The following is a 21,186-nucleotide window of genomic DNA, read 5'->3' on the forward strand; positions in this document are numbered from 1 at the left end:
CTCACAGAAAAGGTAGCTATGTGAGTAAATGGATGTGTTAATTAGCTTGACCATAGTAATCATTTGCTATGTGTACATATATCAAATCATTGTGTTGTAAACCTTCAATATAGTCAATTTTATGAAAAAATAAAATAAATTCTAATCAGACAAAAATGTCATTGTAGTTATGAATCTCCTATGAACAAATAAAAATTTTAAGATATTGCAAGCAAACTGCAGGAAATTCTACCACCCACTCACATTAATCATTGTTAACAAATTTTCCTATATTTTGTAGATTATATATATAATAATGTATACACATGTATCATACTTCCTGCTACTCACTCTTTGGGGGGAAATGGAGAATATTGAAACAAAAGACCCAGTCTTGAATGCAAAGCTTTACAATTTGGTAGAATTACATTCTGACTTAAATACATTCAGATCTAAGGGATAAAACAGGCCTGACAGACATTGAAGTCCCTGTCTTTAGACACTCACCAGAATATTCTTGATGGGTATACAGTCCACATTTGTGAAAGTGACACTACAGTGAAGATAAAAATTAGTGTGAGTGAGAGACTCCTTTCAGATTGGAGAGATGCTACCTGGCTTTCACTGAGTAATCCCAAACTGACTTTGGCAAGGACAGAGTCTGTCTAGTTTAGGGAGATGCTTCCAAATTAGCTATTATAATTTTAAAACCATAAAAGAATACAGAGGCAGAGAAGTGAGAGAGAAGTGAAAGTTTGTCTCAAATGTTGATGTGGGAGGGGTAGAAAATTTCATGTGGAATCACTGTATCCATTTTTGATTTTTTTAATGCATCAGAAAAATTGTAAACAACTTTTTTCCATTTATAGATACATTACTTAAATAGTCATTGCAAGTAGAGAATATTTGAGTAGTGATTAGATATATTCTTATCACCAATGAATAGCTTTGGTCCTTTTCAATTTGTTCTGTTTCAGTTTCAGATATATATTTGTGGACAGTTGTCTAACCTACGGGGAAATACAGAACTTTTGCTTTTTACTGAAGATTGCAGTTGGTTTTATCACAGAGTTAGTCTCCAATGATTAGTGAAATCTGTGTTTTATTTCTGCTACAGTTGATTTAAAATGTTTCAGAATAAAGGCAAAACAACAGAGAATTCCAGATAAAGGAAGACAAGGGTCACTGCATAGCTTAATATATCTTAGAAACAATAAAGAACAAGAAAGAGCAAATAAAATTTCACAGAAACATACCCATGGTATAACTTGAAAACAAAGAGTGATCAAACTTCAAATAACTGTAATAAGAAAACGGAAAACAAACTTACTAAATCCTAGTGCAAGATCGCATCCTCCTGACACCTCTGCTCTACCCTGGCCTGCTTTGTTTTGGCACAAGCAAGGACAGACCAAGAAACACCATGAGTGAGAGAGAAGAAAGCTAGTCAAGAGTCTCAGGTTGATCTAAAAGCACTGTCAGAAAGACTGTGCTGTGCTTAGTCACTCAGTCATGTCTGACTCTTTGTGACCCCATGGACTGTAGCCCGCCAGGCTCCTCTGTCCATGGGGATGCTCTAGGCAAGAATACTGGTGTGAATAGGCTATCCATTTGCCAGGGCATCTTCCCAACCCAGGGATCAAACCCAGGTCTCCTGCACTGCAGGCAGATTCTTTACCATCTCAGCCACCAGGGAAGCCCAAGAATACGGGAGTGGGTAGCCTATCTCTTCTCCAAGGGAACTTCCCTACCTGAACTGGGGTCTCCTGCACAGCAGGCAGATTCTTTACCAGCTGAGCTACCAGAGAAGCCCCAGAAAGACTAAGCCTACCCTTAGTCTGAAAAATACTAAAAAAATGTGCCCCGGGAGATCAGAGCATGAACTCCAGGGAAAGAGCTACTGGGTATATGTTGAGCATTCTTGAAAATGTATACCTTCTAGGAGGAAAGGAAAAAATGATGTGAAAAGCCCCCTTTGGCTATTTATTAAGTAGTGAAAGATAAAAGAGGCCAAAAAGAAAAGTCTCTGTCCAGGAAGACAATGGATAACCAAAAATTGGAAGGATATACAACCTGATCTCCCACCACCAAAAGAGCAATAATCTACTCACCTATCTGAGCTTTGCAATATTAACAGAAGAGGATACAACTGAACTAGGAATTTTGTACAATAAAAAAAGGAATAGAAAAGGTTCCAGTTGTCCTGCATCCATACCAAAACATGGTGTGATCATTGTTTTTAATTTTAGCCATCCTAACTGCAGCCATGAAATTAAGAGATGTTGCTCCTATGACCAACCTAGAGAGTGTATTAAAAAGCAGAGACATTACTTTGCCAACAAAGGTCTGCCTAGTCAAAGCTATGGTTTTTTCCAGTGGTCATGTATCGATGTGCTGCTGCTGCTGCTAAGTCGCTTCAGTCTTGTCCGACTCTGCGACGCCATAGGCGGCAGCCCACCAGGCTCCCCCGTCCCTGGGATTCTCCGGGCAAGAACACTGGAGTGGGTTGCCATTTCCTTCTCCAGTGCATGAATGGGAAAAGGGAAAGTGAAGTCACTCAGTCATGTCCAACTCTTAGTGACCCCATGGACTGCAGCTCACCAGGCTCCTCCGTCCATGGGATTCTCCAGGCAAGAACACTAGAGTGGGTTGCCATTTCCTTCTCCAGTGCATGAAAGGGAAAAGGGAAAGTGAAGTCACTCAGTCGTGTCCAACTCTTAGTGACCCCATGGACTGCAGCCTACCAGGCTCCTCCATCCATGGGATTTTTCAGGCAAGAGGACTGGAGTGGGGTGCCAGTGCCTTCTCCAGTATGGATGTGAGAGTTGGGCTATAAAGAAAGCTGAGTGCCAAAGAATTGATGCATTTGAGCTGTGGTGTTGGAGAATACTCTTGAGAGTCCTTTGGACGGCAAGGAGATCCAACCAGTCCATCCTAAAGGAAATCAGTCCTGGGTGTTCATTGGAAGGACTGATGCTGAAGCTGAAACTCCAATACTTTGGCCACCTGATGGGAAGAACTGACTCATTTGAAAAGACCCTGATGCTGGGAAAGATTGAGGGCAGGAGGAGAAGGGGATGACAGAGGATGAGATGGTTGGATGGCATCACCAACACAATGGACATGAATTTGAGTAAACTCCGGGAGTTGGTGATGGACAGGGAAGCGTGTTGTGCTGCAGTCATGGGGTAGCAAAGAGTCGGACACGACTGAGTGACTGAACTGAATTGAATAGGTATGCACTGATATCACATAAAGGTTATCGTTTACTTTTATTTAATGGCTAATAATATTGAGCATCTTTTCTTATGCTTATTTGTCATCCATATTTATTTTTTGATAAAATATTTGTCAAATCTTTGCTTATTTTTAACTGGGTTCTTTGTTTCATTGGGTTCTTTTTTTTCTTTTTAATCAAATTTTGTTATTAACTGTAAAAGTTCTTTATGTATTCTAGATACAAGTCCTCTATCAGGTAGGTAATTTGCAAACAGTCAGTGACTTGCCTTTAAATTCTATTAACTGCTGCTGCTAAGTCGCTTCAGTCTTGTCCGACTCTGCGACCCCATAGGCGGCAGCCTACCAGGCTCCCCCATCCCTGGGATTCTCCAGGCAAGAACACTGCAGTGGGTTGCCATATTAACAGTGTCTTACAAAAAGTGAAAGATCCTCACCTTGATGAAGCAGAATTTACTAATTTTTAAGTTTATGGATCATTATTTTGGTGTCATATCTAGAATTCTCAAAATTGTCTAATTTGTAGGCATAAGGTAGTTCATAATATTCTATTATCCTTTTAACATCTGTAGAGTCAGTAATAATGTCACTTTTCATTCTTGGCATTGTTTCTAATCTGGTAGAGCTTTATAATTTCTTTATTTTTAATTGAAACATAATTGCTTTACAAATTATGTGTTTCTGCCATATATCAACATGAATCAGCCATAGGTATACATATGTCCCTTCCCTCTTGAACCTCACTCCAACCTCCCACCCCTCAAGGTTGTCACAGATTACCTCAAAGTTGTCACAGCTCCATGCATCACAGAGCAAATTCCCACTAGCTATCTATTTTACATATGGTGGTATATATGTTTCAATGCTACTCTCAATTTATCCCACACTTTCCTTCCCCCACTGTGTTCACAAGTCTATTTTCTATGTCTGCATCTAAATTGCTGTCCTGCAAATAGATTCATCAGTACCATCTTTTTAGACTACATATATATGTGTTAGTACATGGGATTTGTTTTTCTCTTTCTGACTCACGTCACTCTGTATAATAGGCTCTAGGTTCATTCACCTCATCAGAACTGACTCAAATGGGTTCCTTCTTATGGCTGAGTCATACTCCATTGTATGTACCACAGCTTCTTTATCCATTCATCAGTTGATGGACCTCTGGGTTGCCTCCTAGCTATTGTAAATAGTGCTGTAATAAACATTGGGATGCATATTCTTTTTTCAGTTATTGTTTCCTCAGGGTAAATGCCCAGAAAGGGGATTGTTGGGTCATATAGTAGTTTTATTCCTAGTTTTTTAAGGAATCTCCTGACTGTTCTTCAAAGTGACTGTATCATTTTACATTCTTAGCAACAATGCAAGAGGGTTTCCTTTTCTCCATACCCTCTCCAGCATTTATTGTTTGTAGATTTTTTGATAATGGCCATTCTGACCAGTGTTAAGTGATACCTCACTGTAGTTTTGATTTGCATTTCTCTAATAATGAGTGACCTTAGGCATCTTTTCATGTGGTCATTAGCCATCTGTATGACTTATTTGGAGAAAGGTCTGTTTAGGTCTTCTGCCCACTTTTGGTTGGGTTGTTTGTTTTTCTGTTAATGAGCTACATAAACTGCTTGTATATTTTGGAGATTAATCATTTCTCAGTTGCTTCATTTGTTATTATTTTCTCCTATTCTGAGGATTGTCTTTTCACCTTGTTTATAGTTTCTTTTGATGTGCAAAAGCTTTTAAGTTTAATTAGGTCCCATTTGTTCTTTTGTTGTTGTTGTTTGTTTATTTTTTTGTTTTTATTTCCATTTCTCTAGGAGGTGGGTCATAGAGGATCTTGCTGTGATTTATATCAAGGAGTGTACTGCCTATGTTTTCCTCTAAGAGCTTCACATATTATGGCTTTATACTCAGGTCTTTAATCTATTTTGAGTTTATTTTCATATATGGTTTAATGAGGAGTTCTAGCTTTATTCTTTTGCATGTAGTTGTCCAGTTTTCCCAGCAGGACTTACTGATGAGGCTCTCTTTTCTCCATTGTATAGTCTTGTCTCCTTTTCAAAGATAAGGTGCCCATAGGTGTATAGGTTTATTCTTGGACTTTCTATCTTTTTCCATTGGTCTATATTTCTGCTTTCATGCCAATACGGTACTATTTGATGACTGTAGCATTATAGTAGTCTGAAATCAGGAAGGTTGACTCCTCTAGTTCCATACTTCTTTCTCAAGACTGCTTAGGCTATTCGGGGTCTTCTGTGTTTCCATACAAATTGTGAAATTTTTTGTCCTAGTTCTGTGAAAAAATTGGTAGTTTGATAGAGATTGCATTGGAAATGTAGATTGCTTTGTGTAGTATAGTCGTTTTCACAGTACTGATTCTTCCAACCCAAGAAGATGATATGTCTCTCTGTTTGTGTTATCTTTGATTTCTTTCATCAGTGTCTTATAGCTTTCTGCATACAAGTCTTTTGTCTCTAAGTAAGTTTATTCCTAGTATTTTATTCTTTTTGTTGCAGTGGTGAATTGGATTGTTTCCTTAATTTCTCTTTCTAATTTGTCATTGTTAGTGTATACGAATAAAAAGGATTTTTGTGTATTAATTTTTTATCCTACAACTTTTACCATGTTCACTGATTAGCTCTAGTAATTTTCTGGTGGCAGCTTTAGGGTTTGCTATGTAGAGGATCATGTCGTCTGAAAACAGGGAGGGTTTTCCCATCTGAACTCTTTTTATTTCTTTGTCTTCTCTGATTGCTGTGGCTAGGACTTCCAAAACTGTTGAATAATAGCGGTGAGAGTGGGCACCTTCGTTTTGTTCCTGATCTTAGAGGAAATCCTTTCAGTTTTTCTCCTGATAGAATTTTATAGATTGTATTGTTCTCAAACAACAACAAACCTCTATATAATGCTGCCACTGAAACCACACCCACCCAATTTCTTATAGGCAGTCAATCTAGGGTATATCTATTCATCTTTTCATCCATTCAGCAGACATTTACTGAGAATTTACTAGATGCATTGAGAATACATTAGGCAAAAAAAACAAAAACAAAACAAAACCAACATACCTCCATAGACTCTACATTCTTGTGAGAGAAACAGATAATAAACAAGACAAATAAGTGGAACATGTCAATGTTGATGATAATGCAGTAAGATGAAATAAAAGCAGGGCATGTTAGAGGTTTGGATTTTCCTTTAAATAGTAACCAGAGAAGACCTCAGTGAGAAGGTGACTATTAAGTGAAGACTTGAACTCAGATATTAGGCAGGGCATAGAAGTACAAAAGCACAAGCATGCTTGTCACATAAAGGAAGAGCAGTGAGGTCAGAGTGGTGGAGAGAAAGGTCTGAGTGGGGCTGGGCTCCAATACGGAGAACAAGTACAAAGTCCAGATTGTGCCTGGCCTTGTAGTCACAGTAAGAACTTTGCTTTTGTTTTGAGACAGGGAGTAGTTGTAGAGTTTTGAGATGAGAGGTGACACAATCTGACTAGTGTTTTAAAAGTATTGCCCTGACTGCTATTGTGGTAAGAATAGTCTTTCCTGGATGGTGGTAACCGTATGAGATGAGAGCAGGGTAGAGACTATAGCAGTGGTTTAGATGATAGGGTCTAGACTAGGGTGGGAGCAAGGTGCGCTCAGATTCTGGATGCATTTTAAGGTACAATTGAGAAGATTTTCTAATTTAAAGTTCTTGGGGTATCCAAGAAAGAAAGAAGTCAAGGATGAATGCTATCAGCAATTTTTTTTAATTTATTTATTTTCATTTATTTTTATTAGTTGGAGGCTAATTACTTTACAATATTGTAGTGGTAGCAATTTTTTTTTGTTGTTTGTTTGTTTTCTTTCTTTCTTTTTTCTTTTCTTTCTTTTTTTTTTTTGAGTAACTAGAAGATTGGAGGGCCATTAACTGAGGGAGCAAGATAAGAGAAGCAGAATTTGGCAAAAAGCATCATATTGCTGAATGTTTTCCTCAAGTTTTCACCTGACTTCAAGCTATTCAGTTTTGTCTCTACCCTCAAAGCTGTTGGAAATGAAGATAAGTATTCCATTATTTAAAATAAAGAAACAGAATCTAATATAGTATTAACTGGAATGGGCCTTAGAGATTCCTTTACAAGCAAGAAAATGGAAGACCAGAGAGGAATATTGATGCTTTTCTCTGAGTTGAATTCACTACTCTGGGCTTCAGCTAAGAGATGAAGTCTATAGATCCAGCCAAATGTTTTGACTTTTCTCCTTTATCTGGCCACAGACTCTATGGAATAAATTTAATACCAGCTATGAGACTGTCTGATAAACAAGAGGTGCTTATTAAATTTGATCTTTATCGTAAGAAAATTCCTCTTAACAGGACCAGAAGCTAATTTCCTTTATTTTAAAATTTATTTTGAGGTAATGATATCTTGGAGTGAAAAATGAGTGAACTCAGGGTTATAAGAAGCTATTTAACATTGGGCAAGTTATTTTGGGCCTCAGTTTCCTTTAATAGAAAGTAACTTAAAGCAGAAAGTTGGAAGAGAGAATTTCTAAGTGTCCTTCTAACATTTCCAGTCTGTGCTTCCACTATTATTGCTTTGGTGAATAAAGTGAAGTGATGCAGAAATGTATCCCATACATTTAGACATTTAAGTAACTAGCATTCACTAAGTGACTGATGGTATTAATAAAGAATCACAGAGGAAATATATGCCTAGAGGAAATATGACCCTTGGACAGGGTTCTCAATTTTAAATTTACTAGCATAGCAATTTAATGCAGTTAATAAAAAAAAAGTGTTTGTGTTATACCTATAGGAACTGAAGTTCATTTTTACCATAAAAGAAGGGTAAGCTAAGAATTACTACTCTGTGGAAAAGTAGACCCTTATTTTTTGTTCAGGTGATATCAAATACGCTAGAGGTTAGTCAACTAGGTTTGCTTTGTATTCTATCCAAGCAGTGGCTTCACTGGTTTCACTGTTTGTTTTTTCCTTTTCATCTTACTTTAGGGAAGTCATATGACTTTTATAGTTCAAGTTGCTTTGAAAGTCCCATTTAAGGGAAGCTCACTTACCATGCCTCTGAAAGTTGAATATAGCTGCAGATGGAGATATAGACTTTCCATCCGTGGCTCAGGATAACTAGTAGCTTTCAATTAGCATGGCTAGTTATGCTATGGAGCTTTCCATGTAATTTGGTGTTTTGTTTTCCTGAGAGTATTATTTTTTTTAAATACAGAGGAAAGAGGAGATGAAACAAAGTCAGATAACTGACTTCTAAAGCCCTTATAGAAAAAATAGGAGAAGGGCGAGGCCCCATTCCGTCTGAGGTGATTTGCCTTAATTCTGTGCAGCGGAGTCATGAGCTGCAGAAGGCCAGATGCCTCAGCATGTGTCCGGCCAGATGCTACAGTTCGGGTGAACCCCTTGTCTCCCAGGACTCTGAGTGGTCAGTTGCTACCACCACACAGGGACCCCTGTAAACCGTCAGGGGAGCTGGAGCCAGACGGTGGACTATGGACTCCACTCTGCTGGTCCTGTCTCAAGAGCCTCCCCCACCAGGAGAATGGCGGAGTGGTTCCCTTTCCTTATTCTGCCGAGTTTGTGCTAAGTACTTAGTTTTCTATACTATTTAGGGCAGACACAGATGGAATGGCTATAATAATAATGTTCAGAATGTTTAATGCCAAAGCAAGGGGCTGGTGTAGTGGTCACTTGTTGCAGTGCGCAGGGGAGATAGTAATTCAGAGTGAGCCACGGAGGTTTCCAGTTATCAGTGGTCTATTCTCAGAGGGAAGGTGGGGGGCAGGGTTGGTAAATGGTGTTCATTTTACTATTAATCTTAAAATCGTAGCTCTTTTCAGCATGTATGTTTCACAGTAATAAAAATAAGATATAAAAAGTGAAATACATCTACAAAGCTATTTTATAATCTTGCTTTACTATATTTGTCATTAGTATGACTTTAAATGGCTAACCCACTCCAGTATCCTTGCCTGGAAAATCTCATGGACACAGAAGCCTGGTGGGCTGCAGTCCATGGGGTCACAAAGAGTCGGGCAAGACTGAGCGACTAACACTTACTTACATACTTAAGGAGTATTTAGTGTATCATCACTAGTTCCAGGTACTGTAGAGAGTTCATAAACATTTTTTAGGGTATTAGTTTTTTTTTTTCTTTTTTCAGCTGTATTAAAAAATAGAGACATTACTTTGCCAGCAAAGGTCCATCTAGTCAAGGGTCTGGTTTTTCCAGGGGTCATGTATGGATGTGAGAGTTGGACTATAAATAAAGCTGTGCACCAAAGAATTGATGCTTTTGAACTGTGTGTTGGAGAAGACTCTTGAGAGTCCCTTGGATTGCAAGGAGATCCAACCAGTCCATCCTAAAGGAGATCAGTCCTGAATGTTCATTGGAAGGACTGATGCTGAAGCTGAAACTCCAGTACTTTGGGCACCTGATGCAAAGAGCTGACTCATTGGAAAAGACCGTGATGCTAGGAAAGATTGAAGGCAGGAGGAGGAAGGGACTACAGAGGATGAGATGGTTGGATGGCATCACTGACTCAATGCACATGAGTTTGAGTAAACTCCGGGAGTTGGTGATGGACAGGAAAGCCTGGTGTGCTGCAGTCCATGGGGTCGCAAAGAGTCGGACGTGACTGAGTGACAGAACTGAATTTTAAAAATATAACAACAAAAACAACACTTTTCCCTATGTATACCATTTCTGATCCTGATTGATCTCTGAACAGTTCTTCATGTGTATGGTGGAAGTAACAATGCCAGCTTCACCAACTGCAGGGAAATTAAATAAATGTTAATTAATAAAGAGATTGGCACATAGTAATCCTTAGTAATGATCAGTTCTTATTCTCCCAGTTCTAGTCAAATTAATTTAATATATAGATTTGTAAGAGTTTATCCAGTAATTTTGTTTATAATATTTTATTATTTCTTAAAAGATAATTAATGTGTAGGGCTTTGCAAGTGGTGCTAGTGGTAAAGAATCTGCCTGCCAATGCAGGAGATGCAAGAGGCATGGGTTTGGTCTCTGGATCAGGAAGATCCCTCGGAGTAGAAAATGGCACCAGACTCCAGTATTCTTGCCTAGAAAATCTCTTGAGCAGAGGAGCCTGGCGGGCTACAGTCCATGGGGCTGCAAAGAGTTGGACTCAACAGAACGACCAAGTGTAGCACAGTCAATGTATAACACTGTGTTAATTTTAGGTGTACAATTTAATGATTTAACATCTGTATGTATTGCAAAATGGTTACCACGATAAGTTTAGTTAGCATCTATCACAACATAAAAGTGCAAATCTTTTTCTTGTGATGAGACTTTTTAGATCTACTCCCTTAGCAACTTTTAGTTATCTTATAACTGGTAGTTTGTACCTTTGGCCCACCTCCACCCATCTTGACCCTACTTCCTACCTCCTGCCTCTGGCAACAAACAATTTGTTCTCTGTACCGATGAGTTTAGATTTTTGTTGTTGTTGTTACTTTGCTTTGTTTTGATGCTATATATAAGTAAAATTATACACTGTTTTCCTTTCTCTGACTTATTTCACATAGCATAATGCCCTTGGCATCCACCCACATTGTTGCAAATGGCAGGATTTTCTTGGTTTTTTTATGGCTGAATAATATTCCATTGCACACATACATCATATTTTCTTTATCTATTCATCTGCCGATAGACACTAAAGTTCTTTCCATGTTTTGGCTATTGAAAATAATGTTGCAGTGAATATGGGGGCACAGATACTCTTTTGAAATCACAATTTCATTTTCTCTGAATATATACCCAAAAGTGGGATTACTGAATCATATGGGAGTTCTATTTTTAATTTTTCGAGGAACTGCCATACTGTTTTCCATAGCAGCTGCACCAGTTTCATTTCCAACATTGCATATGTGTTTTAATCTTATTTATATAACTTTTACTTACAAAGCTAGAAAAAATGGTAACTATACAGTGAACTAACAACTTTACTTGACACAATTGGTATGCTAAAAATCAAGCTCTATCAAATTGCCATATTTCATTCTCACTGATATTCATGGACTGTATTGTCCACGGGGTCACAAAGAGTTGGACATGACTGAGCAAATTTCACTTCACTTCACTTCATTATCACTGATGGTGGACAAATATATTTGATTTTATTACAAGTAAAAATTACTTTCAAATGCAGTAGAATAATAATAACAAGACTATTTTCTGAACACTTACTATTAGTAAGTAGTAAATGCTTTACATCCTTTACCTCATTGAGAATGATAAGAGTACTTACTATATAACGTTGTTAAGATTACTTGAGTTAAGACTTGTAGAACCCTTGTTACTATGCTGGGTCTATAACTGATATTTCCAAATAAAATACATACAATTTTTTAACCCTCCCAGCAATCCTGTGAATGGGATAATTATCATCCTTATTTCGGAGGAAGCCAGGGAGTCAACAAATTGGCACATCAGAACCTGAATCCATGCCTGGTTACTCTAGCATTTGTGCTTTAAACCACTGTGAATCTGAAGTATTTAATGAAAATTTATGTTTTGATCACATAATGAGGAAAAAATGTGTAGCTTTGCAAAGTCTGATGTTGCTGTACTAGGAATGGTAAAGGACACAGTTATATAGATTAGTTTTGAAAGTCATTGGGGCAATATTTACTTATTTATAGTACTTTAAAATACTTTGCCTTATATTTCTAGGGAACCAGTCTATTAAAAAGAGAACACTAAGGATTATTGGAGATCTTAAGTCGTATCAAGTGAGTAAATAAAAATTGGTTGATTTAGCCATGTGACTATTTTAATATTTAGACATAAAATTATCTTATCCCACAAATTCATGATCTAAAAATCTGATGTGTTGTTAATTAGATTACATCCTTCTGGATGGGAGAAATCCTAAATGAATAGACGTTCATTTTGTAGGAAGTTTAGCAAGTATGGTTATTTCTAGAGTAGTTTGTCTACTTTCCCCTCAGCTACCTGAATAATGCAGGAATATTATGAGAAGTTACTTTACTTGGTGAATACAGGGTGTACTTTTCAAAATTTACCTCCCTGCCAGCACAGGAAGCTTGTGCAGTATGGTTGTTGCACACTTGGTTATTAAGGATAAATGACATTCTAACTGTATAGTAAAAAAAACAGTTATTGATATGGAGTAAAAATTGGAGTAGGAAATGGCAATCCACTCCAGTATTATTGCCTGAAAAATTCCATGTATAGAGGAGCTTGGTGGGCTGCAGTCCATGGGGTCACAAAGAGTTGGATACAACTAAGCACACGCACACAGATACACATGGAATAAAATAGCTTTGGAAGCTCCTAGAAATGTGACAAAACAGGATGCTCTCCATTAATTTTTCTTTTCATACATGTTTCTTTCTATTACTTATTCATTGATGTGTAGATTCACAGACATTATAGGCACGGTTTGTGCCTAACACTGGAAAGTGAAGATAAAATGGTGCTTTAAGAGCGCATGTATACAAGAAGGGTATGGGACATACACGGTCAAGGGATGAAGAGAAAAGACTGGAGCATTATTTAGGAGCAGTGCAAGCAAGAATGAAGTTCAGAATATGATGAAGATTAAAACAAAACTAAGGCAATGAAAGCAGCAAGGAAAAAAACAAGGGAAGGTCAATCTGTCATTTTGGACACATGATGCACATTTAAGAGATTACATTGAGGAAAGGAAAGCCATTTAATGACTACTTAGCTTCTACCTTGTTTATTAAACAGAACATTTTCAAACTGGAAAGCTTTGAACAATTATGGTTAAGAAAGATTTAATGTCCATAAGGCTTAAGACATTGAATTACCTTAAGCTGAATTGCGTGAGTCACTGATTTCATTATTCCCCCTGCTCCCCAATTTACCCATTTAATAGTATTGGATGCTCTGAGAGGTGATACAGCTAGCAAATGGTCCACTCAGGATCCCCAACAAAGTCTGTCTTTCTTCAAAGCAGTGTTCTTCCCAGTACTTGGCAGAGCTCCCCAGACTTGCCTCAAGTTCTTTAGATCCCTAAAGACTTAATTCTCAGAAGTCATATATGTGTCCTTAATTTTTCCAAACTTGTGCACTTGAATTATGTAATCTCCAAATGCCTCAGAACAAAGACCCTTGAGCTAGAGACCTCACAGTTGAGTTCTGAATCTTGAATCTCCTAAAATAAAATTATTAGCTTTTTACCTTAGAGTTATCTAAATTTTCACCTTTTTGCCTAAGGCATACATCCTAAGTGTTGAACTGAGATTAGCAATGGAACCCAGACCCCAGCTTCTAAATCCTGAGTCTTCAACCTTCAATTAAACTGAGCCAGGAATAAGAAGCCCCTTGGAGGAGGGAACTCCAGTGCATTCCAGCCATAATGGACATCTTTCCATTTCTTTGGACTGCTGACTTTTGCAAGTATGGTTGTCTTGCCTGGAGTGCCTTTTTTCCTCTTCTCTCCCTTCTGCTAACTTCTTCCTTGTTCTAACAAGAAGGAAAATTCTTCAGAAGGCCTTCCTTGACCCATAGATTAAGTTGAAAATTCCTTGCTCTTCATTTATATAGCATGTTGTACCATTTCTTTATTAATATGCATCACCTTGTAATTTTCAGCTTATTTTTCTCCTTTCTGCCATGTCTTGAGTGTCTTTCCTTGAAGTGTCCCTCATGTGTCTAGCATAGTACCTGGAATTGCAAATATTTGATCTGCTGAATGAGTGAACTGTTAAGATCATGATGGTTGATATGAGGCATGATAATGGTAAAATTATGCTGAATCAACAAAGAAAGTCCAGAATTTTGGTTTCTAAAGTATCTTTTAGTCATCTTTCTCTATATTTGTACTCCTTTATACATTCTGGGTGCATATAGATTTAAACCTGCCTTGTGAACAACTGGATCTAGCCTCCAATGAAGATGTTGAAAGCATGTTTCAGACTTATTATAGTCTAGCACTGTTAGCTCTAGCAGTTGGCAGCTTCAGCTCATGCTGAACACACAATCTTAACAATTCTGAATGTTTCAGTGACATCACATTGCCCTCTTCTCACCCTCACAATCAGAGCTATTCCTCTTAAGCATCATAGGAACAGTAACCGAAATGTGGATAGATGAGTCTTAGTTAAAGGCTCATTTTTAAGATATTGGACTGCCTGAAATTGAATGTGGGTGTCTCTCCTGACAGTTTATAGAAGGGAAAAGTAAGCTCAGAAAGGTGACAACTAATTATGCATCAATGACTCATTTAAAAAAAAATTGTAGACTTACAATTTTCTATGCCTGTTTTCATCAGTGATTTCTGAAGGAGATAATCATGGCAAAGTCAAATTCACCTCCAGAGCATGTGTTGGTGTTGCTGGCTTGTTCTCATGGCCCACTCTCCACCTTTGCACACTGCCCTCTGCCCGAGGGGTTGACATCAGCGCAAACCTGTGTGGACGGCTTCACTGTGCTCCTTTGCCCCCAGGTTTTGGGTTGGGTGCGGCCCCTGGGAAGGCCCCTCTGAGATATTAGAGGGTGGGAGAGTGAGGTCAGAGTATCAGTCCCCCTGATTTTTCCCTCAAGGGTTGGCTGTTACTCTCAACTAAAGGCCAGAAACACTGTCAAGCAGGCCTTGCCTTAGAGTTACCCTATTTAACTGCTTATAACTTTTCCTCCTTTTGCCCCTTCAGCCTGAAGCCTCCCCTGTCCTAGACCAAAATACTGCAAGGTACCGTGGTGGATTTCCCCAGCTCCTGCCACACAGTCCTAGTATCTCTTCATTAAAGTCCTCAGATTACCCAATTTAAGTATTCTTTTTCCTGCCCGGAATCTGTCTTATTTTGGAATAGGAAAATATGCTTGTGTAATACACAGGACTATGATGGCTGTTGATATTGAGGCAAAGGGCTTAAAACTCTTTCTTTGGTGAGATAATTGGGATATATTTTGCTTGTATTAAACACAAACTTTTAATATCTCCAAGAGTACTCTGTCAAAACAAATAAAAATAAATCCATGGGCATTCTTTCTTTGCAAGAGCATTTCAAAGAAGGATGGCATGACACATGAAATAAACTACAAACTAAAGGCTGAAAGAAACAATGACATTTCAGATTTAGTTGTTCTAAAAAAATTCTATAACTGTTCCAGTATTTACTGGATGTTTTCATTCTCTCACATAGTTTGGTTTCTAATTTATTTAAACAAGATGTCAATTGGTGATAAAAATAAAAAAAAATACCTAATATGCACAAGACATTTTTCAGTCACATTTTTGCTGGCTCCCACCTAAAAGTGACAAGCAGTGCAGGCTTCTATCATTTTGCAGAATACTGAAGCAGTGGTGTGATATAGTGCGACTAATCAAATAGAAAGTTAGTGTTTGATGGACTAGGAAGAGTCCATGGGGGAAAATCAAAGCTAATTGAATCAAAATAAAGAACTGATCTTGAAAATTACCTGGAGGTTAAAGGGATTTGATAATACGTTGTGAGGATAGGTGGTTCTGCTCTGTGTGTGGTATCAAGGGTAGACAAGGAAAGCAATAGAGGTGAGATAATAATTTTTTTAAGGACGTGAGACTCCACTTCTGGATCATGGACAAGTCACGAGGATGCCACTTTTAAAAATATGCCTTTCAATTTTCTTCATTCCCCATTGAACTTGCCATTTATTTGAAATAAATACAATTATTATGTGTACTCCAGGACACATCATGATTCAACCTTCTTGTGTTCCTTTTTTTTTTTTTTTTGGTAAGGTTGTGGATCCTAATGATTTGCTATTGGCTTAATAGCAAATAAACAGGCTTGGTTTTTATTCCTATGACAAGAGGGGATCATGCATTTGATGTTGTGTCTGGAGTGTTTGCAGTGTGCCTTTCTGCCAAGCACTGGGAATCCAGTGTTGAATAAGGCAAAATATCCTTGTTCTCATGGAAGAAAGGAAAACCGCTGCAGCTGTTTATTGCCCCCTCAGCCCCAGAGGAAGGACCAGAGGAGAGTATGTGGCTGGAGATTAGGCAGAGTAAAAGCAGTCTCATTACAAAGTCAGAATAAAATGACTTTATCATTTATCCTCCTAAAGTAGTATGCAAAATTGCTAGTTGTGTTGGTTGTTAACCTCTAATTATCCACATCTATTTTTTTTCTGTGGATAATTGTGCACATAGTAAAATATACATCCTAGAATTGTTTCACTTTCACTTTCCTATAAGAAATCTAAAAGTCTACTCTGTGGCTCTTCCATGCTGCCTGGAATAGTTACATGCCATTTATGGTTTCAGCACTTTGCTTTAGTAGAATTGTGCTTTATTTAAATATTTCAAGGATTTTTGAAGCAAAAAATAAAAGTGAAGCTAGATACTTAATATGGAGCTTAGTTTGTAGAAGAGCAGTTCCATTTGATAAAAGTGTATCATATTTGAACAGGATGTAGAAAATTACTGCATATGCTCTGTAATTCAAACACAATGTCCATTTGACTCAGAAGCTAATTTGCACTGCTGGCATTTTCAATAGAGATGGATTATTCCATCTCTCCCTATCTAGGGCAACAGGCACTATTTAGCCAACAAAAATAATTATAAAAATGAGGTATGTAAAAAAGTTGTTTTTTTGACCTAATCAATATTTGAGTAGTATGGAGGCAGTGACTATTTATACTATTTCCTATAACTGGTATTTATGTATTGTGATAAAGCAAATTATAAAAATATGGTCACAAAAATGTAGGTTACTAAACATCCAACCATGCTAAATATGGCTAAAGGGATGAAGAAAAAAATCTTAAGTATTTTTCTTAAATACAAGAACCCCCTTTTTAAGTGTGCACTTAAGATGGAATGGAAATATCTCTTCTGTTAACATAATGCTTTGGGCTATTGTTCCTATTTCTAGTAGACAGTTCTTCTAGGTTACATTTGCAATTAATATACAGTTCTACAATATAGCCTTGTAAAATCCATTCTCAGAGAGGTAAGATAATCTAGCAATGTCTAGTATTTTTTTTGAAAGGCTCAGATATTTGTCATTTAAAAGGCTGTTTACACATTTTGCTTTTGTGTTTGACACTTAAGCATTAAGCATTACCACTTGTGATGAAATGCTATACACAGAGCCTTTTGTTGCTTCTTTAGACGGCAGTTGAGGAAGACAAAGTGAAAGTGAAAGTCGCTCAGTCTGTCCAACTCTTTGCGACCCCATGGACTATACAGTCCATAGAATTCTCCAGACCAGAACACTGGAGTGGGTAGCTATTCCCTTTTCCGGGGGATCTTCCCAACCCAGGGATCGAACCCAGGTTTCCTGCATTGTAGGTGGATTCTTTACCAGCTGAGCCACCAGGGAAGTCATTGAAGAAGACAAGGAGACAGCAAATCATGCGTTTTGTCACCATGCAAACACTTTCCCTTTATCTCACTACCCATGCAAGGACTGCTGCCTTCATTCTGCCCGTCAGAGTTATCTCCCTAAAACAATCTTAGACGCCTCTATAAACATTCTGTATCTGGCTTTCCTGTGGCAGAGTGCTAAGGAAATGATGATGATCCAAGCCTTTTTATAAAAACATATCTGAAATCTATGTCACTGCATATGATTAAAATTTGTGATAGAGACAGGAGAAGCTTTAAAACTGAAGAAATCATTTTCTCTTTGCTGTTTTTGAGAAGGATGAAAGTTTATAAGTATGAAAGTCATAATAGTTTAGAAGGTGATTGGATATATCCTTAGTGGCTTGCCAGGATAGAACTTGCCATTATTCAAATTAATAACATTAAAGTCATAAATCATTAATTTAGAAATTTAGAATGAAAGGTGTCACAACTCAGGCTTATTCTGCCTCAGTGTAATTCAATGCATGAAGCAGGGCGCCCAAAGCCAGTGCTCTGGGACAACCCAGAGGGGAGGGACGTGGGAGGGGGTTCAGGATGAGGGAGACACATATATACCTGTGGCCGATTCATGTTGATGTATGGCAAAAACCACCAGAATATTGTAATTATCCTCCAATTAAAATAAATAAATTAATTTAATAAATAAATAAATCTCAGGTACTCTTAGGTGACAACTTGTTCCCAGATTATGTAGATTAAAGCACTCTTGATAGTTACAAGAATAGCCTAAAATATCACATGGACATCAAGTGGGAAAGCAAACAATGTTATTAGAACTTGAACATTTCCATTTAAATGCTTTCCACATTCATAATTTCAATTGAGCCTAGAAGTAATTCTGTAAAATAGATTGGAATAATTATTTCTGCTGATTTTATGGAAGAAAAAGGACAAGAAAGAGGCTTGGTTCTTGGCCTTTTGGTCCTTGATACTGTTTTGTGTCAATTCTGTGTCTTTTTATTTTTTAGTTACACAAAAACCTTTCTTGCACTCCTAGTAATTTAATCTCACTTCTATAAATCCCCTGATCCTAGCTCTTTTCTCCTTTAATTTTACAGTTTTTCTTTCTCAGAGCGTTAATCATGTTCAGGAGATGTCTCCCCTCCCCCTGATTTTTGAGCTTCCTCCTATCTACAACAGAATCTATGGAAAGTAATATATACAGAAGATAAGAGAGGAAGTGAAAGGCTAAAGAGGTTATTAGAAGCCAGAAAAGTGACAGAAAAAAGGGAAGAGGGCTCAGGATTTCAGAAGGAAGATGATGGATGGTTGCTCATGCAACAGATCTTGGTGACCTCTTGTCTCTTTCACTTCTTCCATCCTGTTAACTCAGAAATAATTGTACTCTTCTAGAAATTCACCTCTAAGTCAAGAATCACCTTTTACCAAAATCAGCATTAGATTCTGGCTAATTCTTGTAAGAGAAAATTACATTCTCTTTGAAAAGACATTAGAAGTAATATTTATTTTTTAAAAATTGAAAATAATAACTAACGATCACTAGTTACTTGAGGCAAAACTTTAATATAAAGTATAAAACAAACATAAAATAGAAATATAAAAATAAGCATAAAAAAGGAGTAGGAATAAATTCCCTGAAGTGTTCTGATCTGTGTTAGAATCTTTATCACTGATGTCCCCAGAATTAGATAAGATACTGTGTTTTCAAAAGCAGAAAAAGGTATTATTTTTCTTTAAGTGTGAAGAATAAAAGATGTCCTTGCAAATTAAAAAAGGAATAGCAGAGGAAAATTTTTCAAAAGATATATTAAAGTTGAAGAAATATCTCAGAGTATTGTACAAAAAGATAAATAATTGGAAAATAGGAGAGAAAAAAGAAGAAAATAAAGGATATTCCAGAATTACCAACATTCAAAGAGAAGGAGTTCCAGAAACAAAGGACCCTGTAGACAAGAATCAAAAATATCAAAGAGTGTTCTGTTTATGTTTTCTTCTAAGAGTTTTACAGCATCTGGCCAAAATTGAAGCAAGATTTTTTTTTTTGACCCATCTTCTAGAGTAATGAAAATAAAAACAAAAATAAACAAATAGGACCTCATTAAACTTAAAAGCTTTTGCATAGCAAAGGAAACCATAAACAAGATGAAAAGACAACCCTCAGAATGGGAGAAAATATTTGCAAATGAAGCAACTGACAAAGGATTAATCTCCAAAATATACAAATAGCTCATGTAGCTCAATATCAGAAAAACAAACAACCAAATCAAAAAATGGGCAGAAGATCTTAATAGGCATTTCTCCAAAGAAGACATACAGATGGTCAACAAATACATGAAAAAATACTCAGTATCACTAATTATTAGAGAAATGCAAATCAAACTACAGTGAGATATCACCTCAAGACATCAGAATGGCCACCATCAAAAAAGCATGGTGTGTGTGTGTGTGTGTGTGTGTGTGTGCGCGTGCGCACGTGTGCGCACGAGAAGGGTGTGAGATTGTGAAAGTGACCTAAATACTCAACTTTCACAATGGGAAGTCTGTAGGTAATACCAAATCTGGAAAATTAAGAAATAGCAATATTACCAAGTTATATGAATGTAAGGATTTAAATTATAACATAATCAACTAAAATAGTTGAAATGTATTTCCCCTAAATATCAGGATGTGGAGAAAATGAAGAATAAGGGACTGTTGTTTTCTGTAACAAGCTTTTCAAGTCTTTCAGCATGCACATGCATGACTAGGATGCAGGTTAAAATGGGATTGGAAACAAAACAATAGCTATAGAAAGAAAAATATATGTATAAATAATTCCCTTATTATAGTACTTAATAAAAGCTATATATACATTACTTAAAGATCTATCTTAAAAATTATGGAGAGGTGAGAGGGAGGTTCTAGAGGGAGGGGATACATGTATACTTTTGGCTGATTCACAGTATTGCATGGCAGAAACCAATGCAATATTGTAAAGCAATTATCCTCCAATTAAAAATTTTAAAAGATTACTAGTATCATAGCATGTTTGGCTATGGCCTCGACATCATTTTAAAAAATTTTACATAGCTATCTTTTCAGTAAAACTTCTTGGCTAGTTCTGAAGAGGCCGTGAATGGTTACACTGTTGAACAAAAATTTCTGAAAAAAATTTGTGAATATGGCAGAACATTCTTCAAGCTCCTTGGACAGCCACAACCTATTTCTGAGTTGCAGACATTTTGCTAACTTCTTTGGGCATCATATTGCCATGGTCAACATTGCCTGGAACTTTGGTATCAAGATGGACAAGGGTTAGTTTGGAAAGAAAGTTAGGTTCTCTAGGCCTGGTCCCATAGAAGGGGAAGATGGCTTATGGGGTCTTTGGGTCTATTTAAATCTCTTCATGTAGGGAAATTTGTGACAGTCTTTGAGGGAGGATGACTTTTGGAACATTTATAAAGATCTGTGACATCAATCATCAGTCACACTTTTCTTCATTTCATACTCCCCCATAACCTGGCTCTTTCATATTCTGCAGGAACTTATTCTTGTTGGGTTTCCAGTTAGTGATAGTGACACAGCTTCAAGCTCAAAAAGACCTTAAGACATGAAGTTGTGAATCACTAGAGAAAAAAAAAAAATCCCCATT

General features: G+C 37.2%; 1 protein-coding gene across 2 annotated transcripts in view; it reads left to right on the forward strand.

Moving 5' to 3' along the window:
- Positions 1 to 21,186, forward strand: part of TRPC6 (transient receptor potential cation channel subfamily C member 6) — a 150,337-nt gene that overhangs the window by 69,275 nt on the left and 59,876 nt on the right. The window contains exon 1 of one of the 2 annotated variants that reach the window (XM_043482170.1): positions 11,935 to 11,979. The exons of the other annotated variant lie outside the window; for it this stretch is intronic. The gene's annotated coding sequence lies outside the window, so the exon portion shown is untranslated. Of the gene's footprint in view, positions 1 to 11,934; positions 11,980 to 21,186 lie in introns of those variants that run through there. 2 annotated transcript variants of the gene reach the window in all.

The sequence above is a fragment of the Cervus canadensis genome, chromosome 11 (assembly GCF_019320065.1).
Source record: "Cervus canadensis isolate Bull #8, Minnesota chromosome 11, ASM1932006v1, whole genome shotgun sequence".
In the NCBI taxonomy this organism is placed as follows: domain Eukaryota; kingdom Metazoa; phylum Chordata; class Mammalia; order Artiodactyla; family Cervidae; genus Cervus; species Cervus canadensis.